Below are 23,349 nucleotides of genomic sequence, written 5' to 3' on the forward strand. Positions count from 1 at the left end.
AAGTTATCAGAATTCCTGGGTTTGTACGGTACAAACCAGTGCGAATCCCATGGTGACCATGTCTATTTGTTTGGTTACATATTTTATACATCCAACATATTGGATCACATCACATCCTGAAGAGAATCAGCAGTTTTAGACAAAAAGAGGTGAAAAATTATCCATTGATGGAGCAAAAGAACTTAAAGAGACAACCCAGGGACAAAATCACTATACATATTTATAAACAAATCAATGTATGTAATATAAAAATAATGTGATTATATAATCAAGTAGCATAATGCAATGTAGAAGTGTTTTGACACATTTTAATTATTCCTGTGCATGCCTTAATTTCAGATAATTTTCTATATTTATTCAGAATTCTTGAATCATATCAAAATTCAAAAGAAATTCTAGAAGTATGTGTATAAGATAATTTATTCACAAAGCATCATGTAATTTTTCTGGATTTTTTTGTTTCTGGTATCAGTCAGCATTTTAAAATTTGTAATTTGTTGTAAATTTTTTTCTCATTCTAAGTAAATATTTGCTTTCATATCCAATTTTGTATTCCTAATTTTTCATTCTCTTTCTTAAAGAGTGCCCCTCAAATTGTGAAATCTTCTACACAACCCAGAGCTGTCTCTGAAGGTCAGGCAATGGTTGCAATCAATAGAGATTGCATTTAAAATTTGGATGTATGTTAATAAATTACCTTCCAAAATTTTGCATTAGTGTTTACTTCCACTAACAGTTTGTGAAAGTTTTTTTCACATCATTACTAAGTTTTACCATACTTTAAAATATTTATTAACCTATTAGGTGAAAAGTAGCAGCCCACTCTGCTTTTAATTTTTATGTTTAATAAATTAATGAATTACGAATGAAAAAAGATTGCAGATATCATTTGCCAGTTTGAGTACTTTGGAAGTTCTTTCAACTTCAGACTTTGAAAGGACAAGAATATTAAGTGAGTGGAATTAAAGCTGCTGTATAGAATGCCCTACTTAAAGTGAATGTAACTTGATATTAAATAGAACACTTCTCACCTCAATTTCTCTAGAGGGACTGATGTTATAGCTCTCAGGTACCAAGGTATATATGACACAGACTGCCACAAGAAGACTCTTAAAAGAAATCTGAGGTTTGCTTTAAAAATTCAGAATATTTATGCAGGGGCTTCTTTTGCATTTCCAAAGTATAAAAGGTTTTGGAAGAATGGGCGGCAAGAGGAAAGATCTAGAGGGAAGGATTTCTTTGGAGAAATTTGTCCTAAGAACCTCAAAACCTCTCATCCCCTGAGGAAATAAAGGAGGTCAAGCCTTGGAGGTGTTCAACATGGCCACTTTGAGAGTCTGGCAGGTGCTGTCTGAAGTTTGGGAGACACAGTGAGCTGAGGGCTAACTTCTGCCCCAGAAAATATGAAGGGTAGGAGAGAAAGTGTGTTGGGGATGATGGCGTCAAGGCAACTAGCCACTTTGTCTGGGAAATTACTTCACCCCCTCCATCAGTAGTACACGTGTTTTCCCAATGCAGAGCCCCCAGGATCAAGAGTCTGCCATCCTAAGGCTGTTAGGATCCCCCTAAAGGACCACCTAGAAAGGGCAATGGGACCCCAGCAGTGTGTGGGTGGGTTCTCAGAGGAGAGGGTGGGCATCCAGCTGAAAAAGGGGCATCAACAAACACATCTCCAGAGAATCCGAAAGTGCCCTCAAGAGAATGTCAGCTTTAAACATGAGCCTAACTCAGCACAAAGCCAAGGAACGGCAGATACAGCAGAAGTAAGATCATTTCCTGCGCCCGTCTTCCCTTTCTCTGTGTTCCAACCCTAGGAGTATGCCTAATGAGGAAGGAGAAGAAAGAAAAGAGAAATAAAGGGGAAATGTGGGCTGCCAGACAAATGTGGGCCAGGGAAAGCAAGATTTGACATTAAATAGAATTCAGGGTTTTAATTATTCCCAGAGCTGTGTGTTCTAATGTGTCTTAGGTCGTGTTTGTGACTTAAAATGACCACAGGACTGACAGTCTATTACCTATAGGTGAATCGTGTTTATCCAGGACAGGAAAAGAGTGCCACACAAAATAAATGTCATCAGTAAAAACAAAAGTAGAGCTGCATTTTATCACCTCCACAAGTCAGATCTGTTTTAACACCTTTGTTACATTTGTTACATTAACCTAAGAATAAGCAGATAGAAAGCTACAAATAACCTAAAACTATAATTATGGTATTGATTGGATATTATTTTCTAATCCTTTTTTCTAAATCCTTTATTAAAATCCATATTCAGAAGTAGCCAAATTCATGTCTCTGTCTTGCCCTTAATCTGAATCATTCATTCATTCAACAAATATTTATTCAGCTTCCTAAATGCTACTTTGGTCCTGCCACTCGCCTACTCAAGAATCTTCTGTGACTCCCCATTGCTTACAGCAGTGATTTTCCAAGGGAAGAACACTCCTCTGGGGAGGAATATCAGTAAGGCAGGGCTTCAATCTACCCTCACCTCCCTCTCTTTTCAGACACTCAGAGACTGGCCTTTGGGGAGGGGGTGTGACCTTCCTTCCCTCTCCAACCCACCCTCCTCACCACCCTAAAAGCCACTGTGATGTATCCCAGGACTCATTTAATTTGCTCTCAGCAGAGCCCCTATTTTCTGTCCACCGAAATCACTTGGATAAAAAGCAGATAGAATTATATTTCATTTGGATTCAACTTACATTTTCTTTTTTGTATTATCATTAAGCCGGGAATACAATATTCTCTGTTGGCAGTAGCCCAGCGATAATCGTTTTAGTTGAGATCACTTCTCTAATGCCATATCCTGGGGAAGGAAAGCTTATGGGGTTTTCATGACAGTTTATCTCTAGAGATTCCCCGGTCTTGGGGGGCTTTCGGGGGGTCAATCGGTTTGGGTGGGAGAGGGAGGATTGGGACAGTAGGTATAAATGTCTGACGTGCGTCCAGCCGGTAGGGTATCTTTGTTGTTCACACACTTAAATGAATATTTAAATATGAAATTTAAAGATTCTAAGACAATATGCCTCTCTACTCTCCCCTGTGGTCTCCAGTACACTCTATTGGAGACGGCATGAGATGAATTTTTTTGAATTCAGTATGATTATCCTGTTGCAGCTTCTTGTAGATCACATTGGGAATGCCAAAAATAACTAATGATGGGAAACACATTCAAAATACAAGTATTGGGGAATAAGATTAACACTTGTATAACTACGTTTTCTTTTTTTTTTTTTTTTTGCAGTACGCGGGCCTCTCACTGCCGTGGCCTCTCCCGTTGCGGAGCACAGGCTCCGGACACACAGGCTCCGCGGCCATGGCTCGCGGGCCCAGCCGCTCCGCGGCATGTGGGATCTTCCGGGATAGGGGCACGAACCCGTGTCCCCTGCATCGGCAGGCGGACTCTCAACCACTGCGCCACCATGGAAGCCCTGTTTTCTTTTTTTAAAATTACTTCTTTATTCTCAGTGTTTAAGCTCAATGCAACAATTATTTACTATATGCTAAACATTGGGGATTTAAGAAATCAACAAGAAAAAGACTTGTGGGGGGGCTTCCCTGGTGGCACAGTGGTTAAGAATCTGCTTGGCAATGCAGGGGACACGGGTTCGAGCCCTGGTCCAGGAAGATCCCACATGCTACGGAGCAACTAAGCCTGTGTGCCACACTACTGAGCCTGTGCTCTAGAGCCCGCGAGCCACAATTACTGAAGCCTGGGCACCTAGAGCCCATGCTCTGCAACAAGAGAAGCCACCACAATGAGAAGCCCACGCACCGCAATGAAGAGTAGCCCCCGCTCGCCACAACTAGAGAAAACCCGCGTGCAGCAACGAAGACCCAACAGAGCTAACAATAAATAAATAAATAAATAAATAAAATTACATGTAGGGGGCCGCAGGAGTTGGCCTGACCATAATCTTCAGCAGCCACCTCAAAGCTACCCAATCACGTGATGATGATGATAGTTAAAAAAAGTGTGAAATCTAATGGAAAGAGTGAAAATGCTATTTTTATTCATGTAAAACCTGTAATCTCAAAATACATGCTTATTATGAAAATACAGCTTCAAGACAAGATTTGACCCCTTCTTCCTGTCAGACTTTTTAGGTTGCCCCAAGAGAAGTTTATGGTCTATTGGAGTGAGAGACTGATGTGTGCACAATTAAATAAATTACTAGAAGGTAAATGCTATAATTGGGTATTGTGTTTTCCTAATGAACCCTTCCCAGGGTGGGCCAAGAGTGTTCATTTTCTTCTGATAAATAGCAATCTGGTCCCAAGAGATAATCCTTACCCAAACATCCAATCTGCCAGCATCAATGTCTTGATAATTCCAGGAGGTGTCCTCCTATGGTTTGACCTCCTGTATGAGGCTGTGAAGAAAGTTCTCCATGCATCCCTGAACGTATTGTACTTTTTACTAGGTGCCTTCCCAGAAGGTCCTGCCTAAAGCCATCAAAGTCTGCCATGTATGGAAAGGTGTCTGGAAATCACTCAAGACTGCTGGATTTTCTTCTACCTAGGACAAAAGAAAGAACTGGTCTTATAAACGTATGTTTTCAGGGTCAGTTGGTTTTTCCATCAACTGTTACTTTTTTTTGGAGCATTTTCTGTATGCCAGCATGCTGTTGTACACTGGACACACTGTGATAAACAAGATGGATATCCCTTACTCTCTGAGTTCCTCACAAGATGAATTGCCCTGGCATTTTAAGTTTTCATTTTCCTCCTTTACCAGGAAAACTAACCTAAGCTTTTTCCTCTAGGAGCTGCCACAAAAAGGCTGGTTCAGTGTTATTCACACACTTACAGTCAACTCTCCATTTACACACATTTCAGTACATAAGAAAGAACACACTTTCCCCACATGATTCTCTATCACAGCACCGTCTTTACTGCCTTCCTAATACCTATAATCTGAGGATATTTCATTAATTAATCAGTTCCCTTGTTCATGACCCTACCCTCTCACTAGTACATTAAAATCATGAAAGCAAAGACCATTGTCTTATTCCCAGCTGAATCTTCAGTTCCTAATCAGCCCCTTGCACATTGTAGGTACTCAATAATAGTTGTTGAATTAATAAATACATGGAAGCAAGGAGATAGAAGAAAAAGAGAAAGTGACATAAAAGGTTATGCCAGACCTAAACAAAGATGGGGCATCTGATTTCCTGAGGACTTCACACATCCTTGAATACATTCCAGTTTTAAGGGGATCATGAGTCTGGGGTGGCATCTTGGCCGTGTCTAGAGATTCACAAGCAACTCTCCCAAACATCCTCTCATGGGTAAACAGTGAAATACTTAGGGCCTTGCAGACCTTGAGCCACACAGATGAAACAGGTTATTATTATTCCTTGACGTCATTGAGTAGAGGAGAGAAAGGGCACAAACTCCTGGGCCCTGGGCAGCCAGCTTCATCTGGTGGTTCAGATGTGCCCTTGGAGGTAGGACACAAGCAAGGCTGCAGAGGTCCAACAATGTTTTCCTTTAACCAAGGCAAAGATGCTAATGAAAATATTTCTTGTTTTTATAAGACAAACTTTAAATACATTTTTTTCTAATATCCTTAAATGTGATTTTCTAATTAGAGTTCACACAGACTGGCAACAAGTCTGTTAAACGGACTAAACAACAATGTGTGTAGACATGAGGTCATTGAAAGGAAATGGGCGTGATCACAGAGGTGTGATCCTTCAGAACCACAACCTAGATCTGGGTTAAGAATTTTAGGTACTTGAAGTCACTTGCTTATTCCCATTTCATGCATTTATTAAACATTTATTGAGCACATATTATGCCTCCGGTGGATTAATTTATTCCCTGACAAACATGGAGGACAAAACCGAAGCACACTGGTTGGGAAGGGATCCTGTAGTGGCCACTGCTCTATATGCCTGGATGTTTAGTAGAGTTGTTCTGTGATGCTGTGTCTTGGGGGCACAGAATGTGTCACTTTTGCACCTGGAGAGAAGTGTTTCCCAGCCCACCTCCCTGTGAGTTTAAAGTGCTTTTTGGGTGCTACTGTGAGGATACAAAGATGTCATTTTTAAGAAAAATCTTACATCAAAAGATACGGTGGGTCTTGCTGACTTCTATTAGCAGCCATTTATATGAAAATGCTGGTGAGGTCACTTCTTGGCTAATCCAGAGCAAACGCAAACACTGGTATGCAACTCAAATTGTAGCCACACTGTGTGTAAGAGAATCACAGGGCCAGGCTGCCATTTACTTCTAGGTCTCTCATATTGATTTTTTTTTTTGAGATATAAAAGCATTTGGTTAGATTGGCCCACCTAACCTAGCCATATATTTTTTTAATTGAAGTATAGATTTACAGTGTTGTGTTAATTTCTGCTGTACAGAAAAGTGATTCAGTTATACATATATATATACATTTTTATAAAATTCTTTTCCATTATGATTTATCACAGGATATTGAATATAGTTCCCTGTGCTATATAGTAGGACCTTGTTATTCATCCATTCTGTTTGCATCTGCATAGTTTGCATCTGCTAATCCCAAACTCCCACTCCATCCCTCCCTCACCCTCTCCCCCTTGGCAACCACAGGTCTGTTCTCTATGTCTGTCTCACACTTACTTTTGATGCTAGTGCCAGAATTCACATTTCTCTGAGCTTCTGGTTTACCAGCAGGTACCGTGGGCAAGAGTCATTTGTGGATCACACTGAGACTTAATGGTCCCGGCAGCCTTGCTTGTCAAGCAGCAGCAACACAGCTGTCCTGTCCCCCAGCTGACCCACCTGAATCCTGCTGCTGGGTAGCCACTGTGGATCACTCTCTGGCATTGACTGATCAGCTGCTTTCTTATGATCATGCCTGGCCATTAGATGTGGAATGTAGCTCACATATGCCACGAAGCTGTGAGAACCCCAAAGCCCTTGACATAGAGGGCACCCTGGTATTATTTCTATATAATCTCTAAGAAGAGTTTATAGATTCTCTTTCTCAGCTGGAATAATCTTTCTCACCCTAAAAATAATTTTTCTCACCTTGAATTCAGAGTACTTCAGCTGCACCATTCATGACTTATTTTATTGTTGTATCTTCCCTGCTAATCTTTGAAGTCAGGAAGGTATGTGCGGTGAGCAGAATAATGACCCCCCAAAGATGACAACCCCAGTCCCAATCCCTGTAATCTATGAATATGATAGGCTACATGGAAAGGGAGAATTAAAGTTGCACATGGAACTAAGGTTGCTAATCAGCTGTAGAGATGGGGAGATTATCTGGATCACCTAGATGGGCCCAATGTAATCACAAGGATCCACATAAATGAAAGAGGGAGGCAGGACAGTCAGAGACAGAGAAGGTGTGATAACAAAAGCAGGGTTAAAGTGATGTAACTGCTTTTCATTGAAGCTGGAGGGGGAGCTGTAAGCCAAGGAACATAGGCAGCCTCCAAAAGTTGGAAACAGCAAGGAAACTGGTTCACTAGAGCCTTCAGAAGGAACACAGCTCTGCTGTACCTTGATTTTTTTTCCCGTTGAGACTCATTTTGAATTTCTGACCTACAGAACTGTAGGATAATAAATGTATGTTGCTTTAAGCCACTAAGTTTGTGGCAATTTGTTACAACAGCAATAGGAAGCTAATACATTATGTCTGATTCATCTTTCTTTCTGCAAGTACCTAACACTAATACTCTCTAATATTCAATAAGAATGTCTCGAATGATTGAATACCAAAGAAATACTGTTTATACTTACAGTTGATTTATTTATTGTGGTAAAATATACATAATGTATTATTTATCATTTTAACAATTTGTAAGTATACAGTTGGGTGGAGTTAAATTCATTCACAATGTTGTATAACCATCCACTATCTACACCCAAGAGTTTTTAATCATCCCTCCTCCAAAAACATCTCTCTACTCATTAAACAATAACTTCTCCTTTCTGCCTAACCTATTAGAGGTTATTAGTAACCTCTAATAATACTTTCTGTCTCTGTGAATTTGCCCGTTCTAAGTACCTCATAAGTGGAATCATACAATACATGTCCTTCTGTGTCTGACTTATTTCATTAATCATAATGTTTTCAAGTTTCATCCATGTTGTAGTATATATCAAAATTCAATTCTTTTTACGGCTGAGCAATATTCCATTTTATGTATATACCATATGTGTTTAGCCATTCATCTGTTGATGGACACTTTGTTTTCACCTTTTGTCTATTGTCAATAACACTCTTATGAACATTGTTGTACAAATATCTGTTCAAGTCTCTGCTTTAAATTCTTTGGGGGTATTTTACCTAGGACTGAAATTGCTGGGTCATATGATAGTTCTATATTCATCCTTTTAAGAAACTGCCAAAGTGTTTGCCACAGCAGCTGCATCATTTTTACATTTGTACCAGTAGTGCATGAGGTTTCCAAGTTCTCCAATTTATTTTCCTTTTTTTCCTTTTCTTTTTAAATAAAATTATAGCTATCCAAGTAGTTGTGAAATGGTATCTCAACGGGGTTTTGATTTGCATTTCTCTGATGTCTAATGATGTTGAGCATTTTCTCATGGGCTTATTGGCCATTTGTGTATCTTCTTTGGAAAAATGTCTATCCAAATATTTTTGCTCATTTTTTGAATTGAGTTATTTATTTGTTGTTGAGATTTTGGTATTCTTTATATATTCTAGATATTAATCTCATCAGATAAATGATTTGCAAATATTTTACTCCCATTCAGTAGGTTGCATTTTTGCTTTCTTGATAGTATCTTTTGGTGCACAAATGTCCATGAAGCTGATAAAGTCCAATTTATCTTTTTTTTTCCTTTTGTTGCCTGCGCTCTTACAGTTGATTTCAACCTGAATGACACATAGATTTTCAGTGTCTTACAAAAAGCATCCTAGGGTTCTTGATCTGGTTTTCTACTCAGTGTCTATCATCACATAAAGGATTGTCCAAATACTAGAATTTGTGTGTGGCTAAGTGTTCTTTTACAGGTAAAAATCTCTGATTAAGCAGCTTTATTCACAATCATCCAAAGCTGTAAACAATCCAAATGTCCATCAGTAGTAGAATGGACAAACTGTGGAAAATTGATACAGCAGAATAAGACACAGCAATAGGAAAAAAAAAAAAAAAAAGAAAGAAAAATGCAGTCCCACTGCAGATATGAACATGAATGATCTCACTGACATACTGATGAGGAAGAAGCCAGACACTAAAGCACACATACTGTGTGGCTCCATTTATTATGCAGTTAGAGAACAGACAAAACTAATTTATGGTGATGGAAGTCAGATGCATGGTTACCTGGAGTGGGGTATTAACTGGGAAGAGGGAGGGCTGAAGAAGACAAGAAAACCTTCTGGGATGTTGGAAAAAATCTATGTCTTGATCTAGGCAGTGGCTACATCAGGTGTGAGCGTGTATAATTCATCAACTTTATACAAGATTCTTGCACTTTACTGTTTGTATGTTACACCTCAATTAAAAAAATTCAATCTCTGGCTAATAGTGAGGTTCATGTTAGTACATGATCTTGGTGGTGTTTCCCACCAGGACATGGTCTGAATTAACTCTCAGAAATGCTCTGCCTTCTTTGGGAAGCTTAAAAACAATAGCTGATAGAGTATCAGCAGCAAATAGAAGCTCCTTAAGACTGTCACAGAGTCTTAGAAATGTGCTTATGGTAGGAAGTGTCATGTTGAAGGTAGAAGGGCAATAAATCATTAGCTCTGGATTCCTGTTATATTCCTAAAATAAAAAGAGGTTGCCTGGAAAAAATCAGCACACAACCAAGTAGGATGCTTTGAATGCTATAGTTTTGGGAAACTATGCCCTTGAGTATTGCTTGAAGATGTTGCTGAGACACTTTAGATACCAAGAAGCAGGAATGAAAAGGATGATACAGAATTTTTTAAAAATACAAGTGGAAGTTCAAGCATGCATCACGTTAACGTGGACTCAGGGGTGAACTTGAGAAGGCAGGAAGGGAGAGCACTTGACTGCAACTTGTTCACTGACTATTCCTTTCAGCAAAGTATCTGAAGATGTGGACACAGCCCTATAATACATGACATTTGAAGAAACTAGATTTAAAAAATCATTTAGATGTGGACTCAGATGGCTAGAAATATCAATCATCAGTCCATGTCAACAGAGCAGGGACATAGTGAGCCATGACTACGAGGGTGAAGTGTGACAGGCAGGTGGGATGGGCAGGCAGCCCTGGACAGGACCATCACACCTTAGAAGATAAGGCTTTCATTCAAAATTAGGTTACTAATGTGGCCTACCAAAACCAAGATGAAATACATACAGTAAGAATGGAGGTATGAGGTTGCATATTTGGTCCAATTCATCTTGTCCTGAGATAAGATGGAAAATAAATCACTAAATAAAAGTGCAATGAAAAAAGAACTATAACTTTCTAAGTGAAAACCTTACCTCAACAATGTGCGTTATTTCAAAAGTTTTCAAGACACAAGGATGTGAGACAGAGCTCATAATTCCCATCAACAGAAATACAACAAAGATGTATGTTATTCAAGGGCTAAAAGGAATCCTCTATTGTCTATATCATGTTTTGCCCTTTGAATATTTAGAAGAGATATTTAAAGATGGGTTAATTTTTAAAGGAATTAGGAATTCAACTTTTAATAAGCAAGCACTGTGTGATAGGTGTGGAAATCCTGAGGCACTTTGACATGATTTGAACATGATACAAATTTCAGGAAAGCTCCCCCATCCCATCTCTTTAAAAAACTATTAAAGAATTAGGAATTAACCTTATTTTGGAAAAAAATTATAGGAGTTCCTTCATATATATCTCAAGCATGCAATTTCCAGGGTTAGCAACTGATTAGGTGCTAACATGATCAACAGGGATCAAAATAGCATTTAAATGAGCTTCAACACTATTAAGACATTCCAAGACATTGTCTAATTTGAGATTGAATCAGCAACAAAAGTTATAGTGTCTATCGCACAAGATCTTTAAAATAGGACAAATCCCCTCCTGTCCCTGACAGTTTAGGCATTATCTATATTTTGGAGTCAAGGACTCAATGATTTTCAGTACCTCATACACAAGAGCTTTTCTTCGAAATGCTCAGACAACCAACAGATGGCAGAATTAGCTATGTTGTTCTTCTGTAGTTTAATACAAATCTATATATGAAGCAGAATAGATATTTTTTAAAGATGAGGGTGTATTTCCCTAGGATTCAGGATATCTTACAAATTTACATGCATATACTCTGGCTCCTTCCCATCTCAAAGTACATTTCTGAGCCTCTTTCCCCAAAACCTATGAAAAGAAAGGACCTCACCTTTGGCTAGTACCTTGGGCCGACAGCACACAGTTCAAGAAAGGATAAGGCTCATGAAAAAGGATATGAGGGCTTCCCTGGTGGCGCAGTGGTTGAGAGTCCGCCTGCCAATGCAGGGGACGCGGGTTCGTGCCCTGGTCTGGGACGATCCCACATGCCGCGGAGCGGCTGGGCCCATGAGCCATGGCCGCTGAGGCTGCGCATCCGGAGCCTGTGCTCTGCAACGGAAGAGGCCACAACAGTGAGAGGCCCGCATACCAAAAAAAAAAAAAAAAAAAAAAAAAGGATATGAAATTGACCTTTGGACTCTTTCTTCACAGAAATCTCATTAAAACAGGGCAGTCCTTCCAATTAATAGTTTAGAATCAGTATAAACTGCCATCAGCCTTCCTGTCTCAGTATAACTGCTGAACTTTCACCATTTCTCAAAGAGGTCTTGGGATGGATCAGGCCTGACCTCAAGCCAGATCAGACTTCTCCTGACCTCTGTTCCCTGGGCCCAAATTGTGGTTCCAAAAAGAACTCCAGCCCACACCTTCTTCTCGTGTCCTTGGTCACTTCCTCCGTCCATGTGAGAGACTCAGACTTTTGCTTTCAAGTCTATTCTAAAGAGAATACAGCTCATCCCGGGGTTAGATCACACACATAAAAGCAAGGAAATGAAGGTCCTGATCAACATGTGTATGTGATTCATCTTCCTCTTCCTGCAGGATCATAGGATCAAATACCAGTATAAGTCGTCTCTGAAATGCCAGGAATCTCATGACCCCTTCTCTACCAGCAAAAAGTAATAGCTAATACTTATTAAGCATTTACTATGTGCCAGACACTGTTCTAAATACTGTACCTGCATTTATTCATTTATTCATCAAACAGATTTTTATGAGTGACCGCTATTTGCCAGCCACAGTCCTGAGCACTGGGGATATAGCAGTAAATAAACAAAATACTCGTCTTCATAGATGGTATAGTCTAGCAGGAGGACAAAAACAATTAACAAAAATAAATAAATTATGTTAGAAAGTTCTAGGGCCCATAGAGAAAATAATGCAGGTAAGAGGGATAGGGAGTACCAGTGTAGGATGAAGGGCAATTGCTATTTTAAATAGAGTGATCAGGGACCCCACTGGAAAGGTGGCATTGAGCAGAGAAAAGAGTTAATGCAGAAGTCCTAGGGCAGGAGTTTGCCCAGCAGGTTCAAAAAGAGCAAGGATGCCTGTGTGACTGGAGTGGAGTGAACAAGGGGGAGAGTCATGGGAGATGAGGCAGAGGAGGAATTGGCAGGGTGGTTGGGAAGATTATGAAAGGACCTTTCAGTTACTTTAAGGGATCTGACCTCTACTCCGAGTGAAAAGGAAAGCCATGGAGTGTCTTGATCTAATTTATGGGGTTTTTTTTTGTTTGTTTGTTTGTTTGTTTTTGCAGTACACAGGCCTCTCACTGTTGTGGCCTCTCCCGTTGCGAAGCACAGGCTCCGGACACGCACGCTCAGCGGCCATGGCTCACAGGCCCAGCCGCTCTGCGGCATGTGGGATCCTCCCGGACCGGGGCACGAACCCGTGTCCCCTGCATCGGCAGGTGCACTCTCAACCACTGCGCCACCAGGGAAGCCCTAATTTATGTTTTCACAGAGTCATTGTGTCTACTATGTTGAGAAGAGCCTGCAGCAGAGAGTTAAAGGTATAAGCATGGAGACCATGCAGGGGGCATGACAACAATTCATGTGAGAGACTGTCTTACCTTGGGTTCCTTGGAAACAAACTTGAGATGGAGAATTGCATGCAGAAGGTTTTTGGGGTGTGTGCCTGGGAAATACACCTGTAAAGACACAAAGAAGGCAGATAAGGGCAGAGGGAGAAGCCAGTCTGCAAGATGGTGGCAACTGAGGCTTCAGCCACTCTTAGGGGAAGCTCTTGGAGCTGGGATGGCCCTTCAGAGTTGTCCAAAATCACATGAACTTCCTGTGCCTGCTGTAACATAGTACTACAAACACAGTGACTTAAGACAAGACAAATTTATTATCTCACAGCGTGCCACCCTTCTGGAGGCTCTAGGGAAGAATCCAGTTCCAGCAATCCCATCACTCCTACCTCTATTCCCGTTGTCCAATCTCCTTCACTGACTGACTTCTGCCCCCTCTTTCATTTATAGGGACCCTTGTGATTACACTGGGCCCACCTGAATGATCAGGGTAACCTCCCCATCTGAAGGTCAGTTGATTAGTGACTCGGCTTCCCCCTTGCCACGTAACACTAATGTATTCACAGTGCTGCCCCTTGGAAGAGTGTGTACGTTTTGAGTGAAGCAGGTTATGCTTTCAACAACCAATAACCAGCGGGTGGAGGATGGGCACATTAGTCCTAAAGAGGACATCTGGGAAGAACGGGCACCAAGTAACCACTGCAGAGATGAAGGTGGCCACGACCAGGTGATAGCAGTGAACGTGCTACAAAGCAGTGGGATTCTGGAGATATTTTGAAGTTAAAGCCAATAGAATTTGCTGACACAAGAAGAGGAGTCAGGGATGCTCCATGACTGGGGGACTGAACAATGGGAAGCTAGGACAGCCTTTAGACAGGGAGCACTGAGTCAGTCCTGCCTCATGCAATCCTCATAATTAAGCAAAGTGGCAAGTACTTTTATTAGATGCATAATGCAGCTGAGGAAACTGAGGCACAGAGATGTCAAGTGACAAAGCCAGGATTTGAACTCAGCCAGTCCCACTCAAAACACTCCATGTTTTATCATTTTAAGAAGGAATAATGGTAACGCATATATGTGGAACCTAGAAAATGGTACAGATGAACGGGTTGGCAGAGCAGAAATTGAGACACAGATGTAGAGAACAAATGTACGGACACCAAGGGGGGAAAGCGGCGGGGGGTGGGGGGGCGGTGTGCTGGTGGTGTGATGAATTGGGTGATTGGAATTGACATGTATACACTGATGTGTATAAAATGGATGACTAATAAGAAAAAAATAAATTAATTAATTAAAACAAAAAAAGAAAAAGAAGGAATAATGGGACCCCTTTTCTAAAATATTTGTTTAGGGACCCAGAAATTGAACTTATATCATCTTACAGAATCTTGATCTCTCACTCTGGGCTTAGAACAGTGACTGGCACATAGTAGAATGCTCAAAACTATTTGTGGATTGACTGTGTGAAGATCCAATAGCATTTATAGAACACCTGTATGCAGGCTCTTTAATATCATATCCTTGCCCCAAACTCTTTGATGCTTCCCACCTCTGTATTCATAAGGTCCAAAATCTTAGCTCCAAATCCATGATGTGGCCCAATGCTCATCTCTCACTGAGTCTCAGCCCCTTCCACGCTATTTCATACATCAGCTCCTTTACCGTTCTTGCTCTTCTTCAGGTGCTACAGAGATGTGTTAGCCATGCTCTTCCCAGACCTGCTGGTTTCCCACCTTCCCCTGAACACACTGTGCTGGTTCTGCTTCCTTGTCATTGGGCAGGACACACTCCACACCTAGTACGCTTCTTTTTTTCCCCAACCTAGCTGAATATTCCTGACCTTCAAAGTTTAAATGGATACTCTATTCCTGAAGTTTTCTGTATAAGTTAGGATTTCGTTCAATTGCTTGTAACAGAAACTCGACTACATTGCTTTAACCATATAAGGGTTTATTTTTTTCTCACACATCAAGAAGTCCAGGAGTGCTACAGCTGCTTAAAGAAATCATCAAGGACCAAGCTGCTTCTAATTTCCTTGTCTGCCATCCTTAGCACTTGGCTTTAGTCCTCATGGTTGTAGGATAGCTGCTCCACTCCAGGTATTGTATCTGGGTCCCAGGGAAAAAGAAAGGGCAAGGACAAGGGCAAAAAGTCAAAGGTGCATGTCAACTGAATCTGAACCTTTGTATCAGGAAAATAATAGCTTTCCAGGAAGCCCCACCCAGCAGACTTCCTCTGTCAACTCATTGGCCAGAACTTGATTGCACAGCCACCTCTTACTGGGCACATTGTTATCCTAAACAAAACTGGCATTTGGTTAGAAAGGAAGAGGAAGAGCCTGAAGATAACATAGACAATCAGCAGCGTCTGCCATACATTCAGAGCCTGCTCTAGCGGGCCGGAACTTTACCCTTCTCTGAACAACTATTTATTATTGTAATTTGTGTGCAACTGAAGGGTAAAGTCTTTGTCTATATCTCCCTAATTGAGTGCTGAGCATATGAGAAGTATTCCATTGACTGTTATCGCAAATATAGAGGCAATGTGGCATAATGGTTACTAGCCAGGTGGCCTGGCTAGAATCCCAGCTCTACCATTTACTATTTATTAGTTCTGCAACCTCGCTTAAGTTGCTTAACCTCTCTGTTCTTCAATTGCCTCATGTATAAAATGGAGGTGACATGGTAATACACAGCTTATACAGTTGTGATAAGGATTAAGTTAATTTTAATAGAGTGTTTAGACTAGTAAGCACAATGTAAGTGTCTGTTCAATAAACACGTGGTTGCCACCTATGTTAAAATTTTACCAGAATATGGAACACAGTTCGACAAGTTGGAGCATCATCATGAACTAAAGAGACAGAATAGTTGAAGCCGGGACTTCTGAAGACACTTTGGATTCATGGTGATCACTGTGGCTAAGACATCAATTAGGAGACTGGGTAGTGTGCTGGTCAGAGTTCAGGCTTTAAGGTCAGGCTGCCCAGATTTGGCTACTAACTTTCTCCCACTTATTAACTGTGTGCCCTTGGACAAATCACTGAATCTGACTAATTTTGCCTGTGGTGTTGCCATTACATTACTGAAAGAACAAAATAAAATTCTAAATTGTTTATTTTAAAATTTGGCTACATACTAAGTTGATTCTGTGTAAGCAAATGTCCCTCAATGAGAATAATAGAGAAAACTAGGTTAAAATCACTAATATCTATTTGTAGAATGAAAGCACAAAATGTGGGAAATATTTTTGTGAAGTGTTTTTAATCCTTTTAGGTAAAATATGCATAATTAGCATCAACATAATGTAATAAATTAAATGAGACTAATTAAATGACAAAAGCTATAGTTCAAAATAGTAGTGTGTCAGAACCATACAAGTCTTTGAATATAACACTGGTGGCGCAGTGGTTGAGGGTCCGTCTGCTAATGCAGGGGACACGGGTTCGTGCCCCGGTCCGGAAGATCCCACATGCCGCGGAGTGGCTGGGCCCGTGAGCCATGGGCGCTGAGCCTGCGCGTCCGGAGCCTGTGCTCCGCAACGGGAGAGGCCACAAGAGTGAGAGGCCCGGGTACCGAAAAAAAAAAAAAAAAAGGAATTGCTGATTCCCAAAATAGACTGCATATTGAGAAACATAAGTTTTTTTATCCCTTGCTTTGAAAATAAAAGAATGCTATGAATTTAGCAAGTAAGTCTTTGAAAACACTGAGAAGAAATAATCTCAAAATTTTAAATTCAGTAAAATGTATTTGAACTATCATAGAAATTCAAGAAGTGTTTACCAAGCATCTACTACTATTGGTGTAACATATATATGATAGCCCATTCACTCCTAACTCTCCTATAAGTTGTATATATAACACACACACTTCCAAGAAACCAGAGGCTAAATATCTTAGCCAATAGGATGTAGTGGGGTTTGAACCCCAGTGTTCTAACTTTAAATTTGTGGTTTGTTACATTTCAGAACAATCTCCTGTATTATAAACGCAAAGTCAGAACAGTCTGAATTAATGTCCATTTCCCATGTTCTCTACCTAAAATCCTCCTCTTAAATAACATGACATATTGTTGTAAACAAAAACAGATGACCTGGAGAGAAGATCAGAACACTTCGATCTCATCCTCCGCTTGTTGCTAACCCTGTGAGAAGTTCTGGAGGCCGACATGTACATGGCTTGGAAACTCGGGCTTTGTACTCCGCTAGTAGGCTGGGCGGAGCCAGGTCAAGTGGCCCAGAGCCTAGAAATAAAACTGGTCCCACAGCCTATTTGACCCTCCTAGTCTAGGCACCACCCGAGCCTCAGCCCCTTCATCCCAGAACTGGGTGGTAGGGCAAAACCAAGCCACGACAATCAGGAATGAGGGCCAAGAAGAAGAAAGCTGTGAGCCTGCGTGGGTACCAATGCCCGGAACAGAGCCGTTCTAGGCAGCCAGCCCCAGCCCTCAGATGAACTCAGCCCTGCCCTTCTGACTTACCCAGACAGAGGAGAAAGACAGAGAGGGAAGAAACAACAGAGAATGATATGAAGCAGCCACAGCGCCTCCTTCTTCCTTCCCCCTCCGGAGGAAAACCATCCCTAAAGACGGAAGTCTTACTTAAGCTCCGCCTCCCATGCCCTGAGCCTTGGAAAGCGTGGCTCAAGAATATCTCTGCAAGTTGGACAGGAACGTGACCAATCTATAGAAACATCCCTCCTCCTGGGACTGATCTCAGATGGATGAGGGGAGCACCAGAAGCTTCTTTACCCTACCAGCAACATATTTTGTTTCATATTTTTGATTAAAAATTTTAGAACTTAATAACTTTATACAGCATAAAATAATAAAGGTTGGGGGGTTTGTGAAGAGCCTTGGAAATCCCCACCCCCCTTCTGGGGATGTGCCACATTGTCTCCTAATTTTACCCTCACAAGCATACATAATCCGTGTTCCTGAATGAATTTATAATGCAAAACCTTCAAAGGGTAGAGTGTAAGTTCCACCTACTTCATTTATACAAAAGGGGAAGATTATTTCCAGTAAGGGATTTTGAAGATATGAATACTAAGAGGGCAGTGCCATTATATGTATGTGAAACAGAAAGTCTCCCAGTATTTAGGAAATGATGCAGTGGACCAGAGCCGGTTTTAATTATGTAGGGGTGATTGGTTACAGTAAAACTCAAACTTGTAAATTGCCTCAGAGTTAAAGTAAAGAATTCATAAGATTTTAGAGTGGGCAGAGACCAAATTGATCATCTTATTCAGTGGTGCCCTACATTTGATTTAATCCAGTCAAACAAATATTTAGCGAACATCTACTATGTGCCAGGAACTTCAGTACAAAAATTCTTTTTTAATGTTAAAAAATGTCACAGTCTCCCGTATGACAGTAATTCTAGACTTTAGGAAAGAGAAGTACCTAGTGGGCTAAAACTATCTACAAATATAATAAAACTGTAAGTATTACATTTTAATCATTACAAAGGGCCTCCAGTCAGTAGCCAGCTGGCAACTGAGGTGAGCATGCAAATAAATCCTCCAGCCTCAATTAGACCTCCAGGTAACTGCAGCCCTGGTAGACATCAGGTCTGCCTCATAAGACATGACATGTGCCAGAACCCCCTTTGTAAGTCACTCCCAGTTTGCGACCTATGGAAACTGAGATAATAAATGCTCGTTGTTTTGAGACACTAAATTTTGGGTTTGCAGCACAAATAGCTGATACAAATAGCTGGATACGATAGGTATGTTACCTTATACAGGGCTTGGTAGGTGTTACAGTATGCTAGAATAGTCGGCCAATCTCCCCTGGTGAGTAGGTTAATTCCATGAAAATTAGTTAATGCTCCCTAGTTTTTTACAGGGTTAGAGGTGGTGATGCCTATAAACACATCTCTTCTTAATGAATTTTGGATGTGTGATTTCTGGGGGCGAGGGGGGAAATAGGTAATCTCACCAAGCATTCATTATCTCAGACCCCAGACAAAAGAGGCAAATTGGCATCAAGTCATACAATTGACTTTTAGATTTTTCCTGATATTTTGGTGAAATAAATTTATAAGTGTAGAAGCCAGTTCTTTCATTAATCATTTCAAAAGCCATCCAATGCATTGGGACTAATACCTGGTACAGTTTACAAAATAATTATAATAGTCATGGACTCCGCCCCCTCTTTCACTCAACACCCATTCAGCCACTGTGTCCAGTAGAGACCAACTTCTGAATGTCCCCAGAGCCCCTCCTGCTGTCTAAGGCCCAGGGCTTCCTGGGCCACACTGCTTTTCAGGGGGGTGGAGTGGTACCTTCATATGAGGGCTCAAAGAGCATCCAAGCTGAACATGTCCCTTCCTGAAATAGTCACCATAATTTCCAAATCCCAAATTTGGACATATTTTAATTAGGAACTGCTCTAAAAAATCCAGGACCCAGGAAGGACCATCATCACAGAGAAATGGGTTGACCTGGCCACCAACATTCCTAGTGACCAGTCATTCATTCTCCAGATATTCCATGAGCACCAGTATGTGCCAGACAGGGCACTGGCACCATGAAAGGGACAGGTGAGTCCCTGCCCTTGGGGCTCTTATAGTCTAACTTTCAGAGATGCTGCCCACTCCCCCCCGGGCTCCCTCAGCTTCTCCCAAGCTGGGAAGTGAGTGGAGTGACCCAGTCAAGCTATGTCAAATAGCTTGGAGAAGAACTTGAACAGATATTTTTCAAACACCTAAGGAGCTTAGGGAGCAAGGGCTGCATTTTATTCTGTCAAAAACAATGCTTTGGGGTCCCAAACCCTCCTTCCATGACTGTTACAGTATCAAAGGCCACAGTCGCAGAGAGTCCTGGGCTGTCCTTTGAGGACACAGGAGAGTAGGTGGCAAGTGCTCCCCTTTTCCAGAGTGCGTTGCTAGCTGGACTGTGCAGGACTTGCAAAGAAGGAGCTAAGAACTGGTTTGAGACCTTAGCTGACTACCCAGCCTCAGCCTGAGAGAGGCTGGGGGGTCTGAGAGTGAAGCTGGGAAGTGCAGGAGGAGGATTTGGTCAGTGGATGGTGTGTGGTTCACCCCAAATCCCCACAATGCAGAAGAGATGGCGGGCTTCAGGGAGACCTTCTGAAGCAATTGAAATGTGTCCCTGGAGGTGGGGCGTTGACGGGTATCTTTTGAGAAATCTAAAGGGAAGGACAGGCGTCTGATGGAAGCTGCCTGTGGCAACAGTGCAGAGGGTGCCGTCTGGGCAGCAAGTTCACTCCACGGACAACAGGGCAAAGGTGCGTGTTTACCGTGAAAGAGAAGTGCAGTTTGGGAGTGTGCATTGTGAGCTGACCTGGAACCTCCTTAAAGAGACTTTGCCCCAAAGGGCCATTCCTAAAGGAATTCCAACAGAGTTCAACCCCCAAGAGCAGAGGCTAAAAGGGGAGTTTCAAGCAGCCAATCTGTGAGTAGGTCATGGAATTCAGAAAGTGCAAGTGAGAGACCCCAGGAACTGGGTCTCCAAAGAGTCTCAGAGCAGTCCATATGAGAAAGAGTCCATGGGCAAGAGAACACCTGCCCATGACAGAGGGCACCGGCGCCACTGAGCTGGAGGAGAGGAAGCACCACGTTTTATTGGGGTTGAATTCAAGAGGGTAGGCTTACAACTGTGGGTCAACCGCAGCAAACAGGGTTGTGAGGCAGAGATGATTCTGCCCTTGATAGCCTTCTACGGCCTCGACAGTCCAAGTCTGCTCTGAGGACTACCAGCATCAGCACCCTATGAGGGCGGATTGGCAGTTCCCCCTCCAGACCGTCTGGATCAGATTCACATCGTGCAAGCTCCCCAGGTGGTTCCGTGCACATTTGAGCAGCTCTACTCTAGTTCGGTAAACGTAACCCAGCTGTGGCCTAGAAGGGACCCAGTGAGGTGATTATATGCACCTGGATATTCTTTTCCTTTAAGTCTATAGGAGGCTGTTGCGCTGGCCTCCCAGTATATGAAAATAGATGTTGGGTGGCATTACAAATGAGCCATCAGGCACATGGTCAGTCATATGTGGATGGGCCCAGGCTGCTGCGATGGGATTGGAGAATCAGGTCCACTGTGTACCCTTTGTGGATAGCTGTTTGGTGGGGATAGTACGGCTGAAGGGAGTTGAAGCCATTTTCATGTGTGGACAGACTAAATAAAGGACTGAAGGGAGTAAGCCAAGACAAAGCCCCAAATATCTCCCCCCATCAGTTTTTCTTGCTTCATACCTGACATCCCACATATCTCCCTCTAGCAGCCAATTCCATAGATATTTGAATGAGTATGAACCAGGGGCCAGGCAGGCACACCTAAATATCCCTTCCAGTTGCCAGATCCTTTGTGTAAACCTTATCACGTTTTTTTTTTTTTGTTTTTTTGTTTTTTTTGGTTTTTTTGCGGGTCTCTCACTGTTGTGGCCTCTCCCATTGCGGAGCACAGGCTCCAGACGCGCAGGCTCAGCGGCCATGGCTCACGGGCCTAGCCGCTCCGCGGCATGTGGAATCCTCCCGGACCGGGGCACGAACCCGTGTTCCCTGCATCAGCAGGCGGACTCTCAACCACTGCGCCACCAGGGAAGTCCTCACGTTTAAATTTTCATTCTTATAACCACTCTCTGAGCTCAAAAGGGAGGATAGGATATATTTTCTTTATTTATAGCCCTTGAGGATTTGCCCCAGCTTGCACAGCTAATAAGTGACTGAGGTGGGCTTTAATCTAGGTTTTCTGATTTCAGTCTGTCTCTGCAGAAAAGATGGACTCTTTAATGAAGGGGCTTCTTTCTTATTTTTGAGACATAAGACTTTGGCAGGCCCTGAATTGTTATAAAGTGTTTGATTTCCTAATCATATGAGCAAGGGACTTAGAAATGCAGAACGAGGGCCCTTTCAGTGACAATCTCCTTTCCCCATTCTCTCCAACCCATCTCCTGGGATACTGCAAACAAAGCGAGGAGCGCTGCAGAAAGCAGATGTGCCCACTTCAATTGACTTATCTGGGGCAGTGTGCAAAGAAGCCCTGATTTCCTTTGTAAAGGGAGGGCACTGGGGGAAAGCCTAGCCATGGCTTTTCCGCTTCCTCACCCCACGGGGTGTCAACTCTACAGCTGCGTAGCTATGCACATCATGCTAAATATATTGCTGGCAGGAGTCTCAATTTTTAAAACAAGAGCAATGTGGGAGGAATGAGCCAGCTCCCTCAGCACTGGCAGACTCTCCGCACCTGTCTGCCCACGTGCTCCCCGCTGCCTTCCTTGGACTCCTCGGTAGCCAGGGCGATGGTGCCCCAAAGGAAGTGGAGGGAGGCACCGAGCCTCTCTTATCAGATTTGTTTTATGACCTGGCTTCTCCCTTTCAGTCACACAGCCTGAAGACAGAAGCTGTTTTTCAAAATTCAGGGAAATAATGCTGAGGTGAAGCTGCCTCGTTGATGTGGAAGGCGCCTATCCCTTCAGGCCTCTGAATACTGTTGACAAATAAGGCCAGCTAGCTCCCACGTGGCATTTTCCTAGGTGGTTTACATAAATCTTCTCCACCCAAGATGGCTGGAGAAATCAGAGAACAAGCCTATTTAAAGCATCATCCTTTGTTATAAAGCAGAAACGAACACACCATTGTAAAGCAATTATACTCTGATAAAGATGTTAAAAAAAATAAAAATAAAGCATCATCACTTGGCCCCAGAAGTACCTGCCAGAGCCCACAGCTTTTTGTTCTGGCGGTGGGCTTATAGTCTTTCACTGGGATTCCAGTTTTGTCTTTGTTTTTACTTTTTTAAAGGACACAGTACGGTGACCACAGTCTGGGCCAAGGATCCCATGATAAGGAGTATCTGTCCTGCCACTAGTCCTAACATTTTGCTTTTCAGTGCTGGGCGAACTGGTGCCAGCTCTGGGAGCAACAGGGTTCAGTGGGGTAAAGAGGTCCAGACAGGTTAAATGGTTGGCCCAGGTCCCAGAGCTGGTAAGTCCTGGAACAGGGATAAGAATGTAGGTCTCTGACTCCTGCCCTGCGTGATATCCACTACCTGCACAGCCTCTCTATATAGGCAAAGAGCCACATGCTAGGAGAGCCCTGAGGGATAGTGGAGTCTACATCTCTCATTTTACATTTGCAGAAGCTAAGATCCAGAGAAGGAGAGTTGCTTAGCCAAGCTCACCCAGTTAGCCAATAACAGAATCGGCATGACAAGTCAGACTGCTGATGTCCCCAAGTTAGTGATATTTCCACTCTTTCAAAAAAGGAAACTTCTTAAGTAAAATAATCAGTAGAAGACATATTTGAAGGCAAGGTTTTTCCGTTGCTTTGGAAGCATGAAGGGGAACCCTCAGGATGAAGAAATTTTGTATCTTTGGT

The 23,349-nt window shown here is 42.2% G+C and overlaps 1 long non-coding RNA gene across 1 annotated transcript in view; it reads right to left on the reverse strand.

Annotated features, from left to right (window-relative positions):
* Positions 1-23,349, reverse strand: part of LOC132480777 (uncharacterized) — a 63,210-nt gene that overhangs the window by 20,638 nt on the left and 19,223 nt on the right. The window contains exon 2 of the long non-coding RNA XR_009530686.1: positions 13,050-13,127. This is a non-coding gene — a long non-coding RNA (uncharacterized LOC132480777). The remainder of the gene's footprint in view (positions 1-13,049; positions 13,128-23,349) is intronic.

This window comes from Mesoplodon densirostris, chromosome 2 (genome assembly GCF_025265405.1).
Source record: "Mesoplodon densirostris isolate mMesDen1 chromosome 2, mMesDen1 primary haplotype, whole genome shotgun sequence".
Lineage (NCBI taxonomy): Eukaryota > Metazoa > Chordata > Mammalia > Artiodactyla > Ziphiidae > Mesoplodon > Mesoplodon densirostris.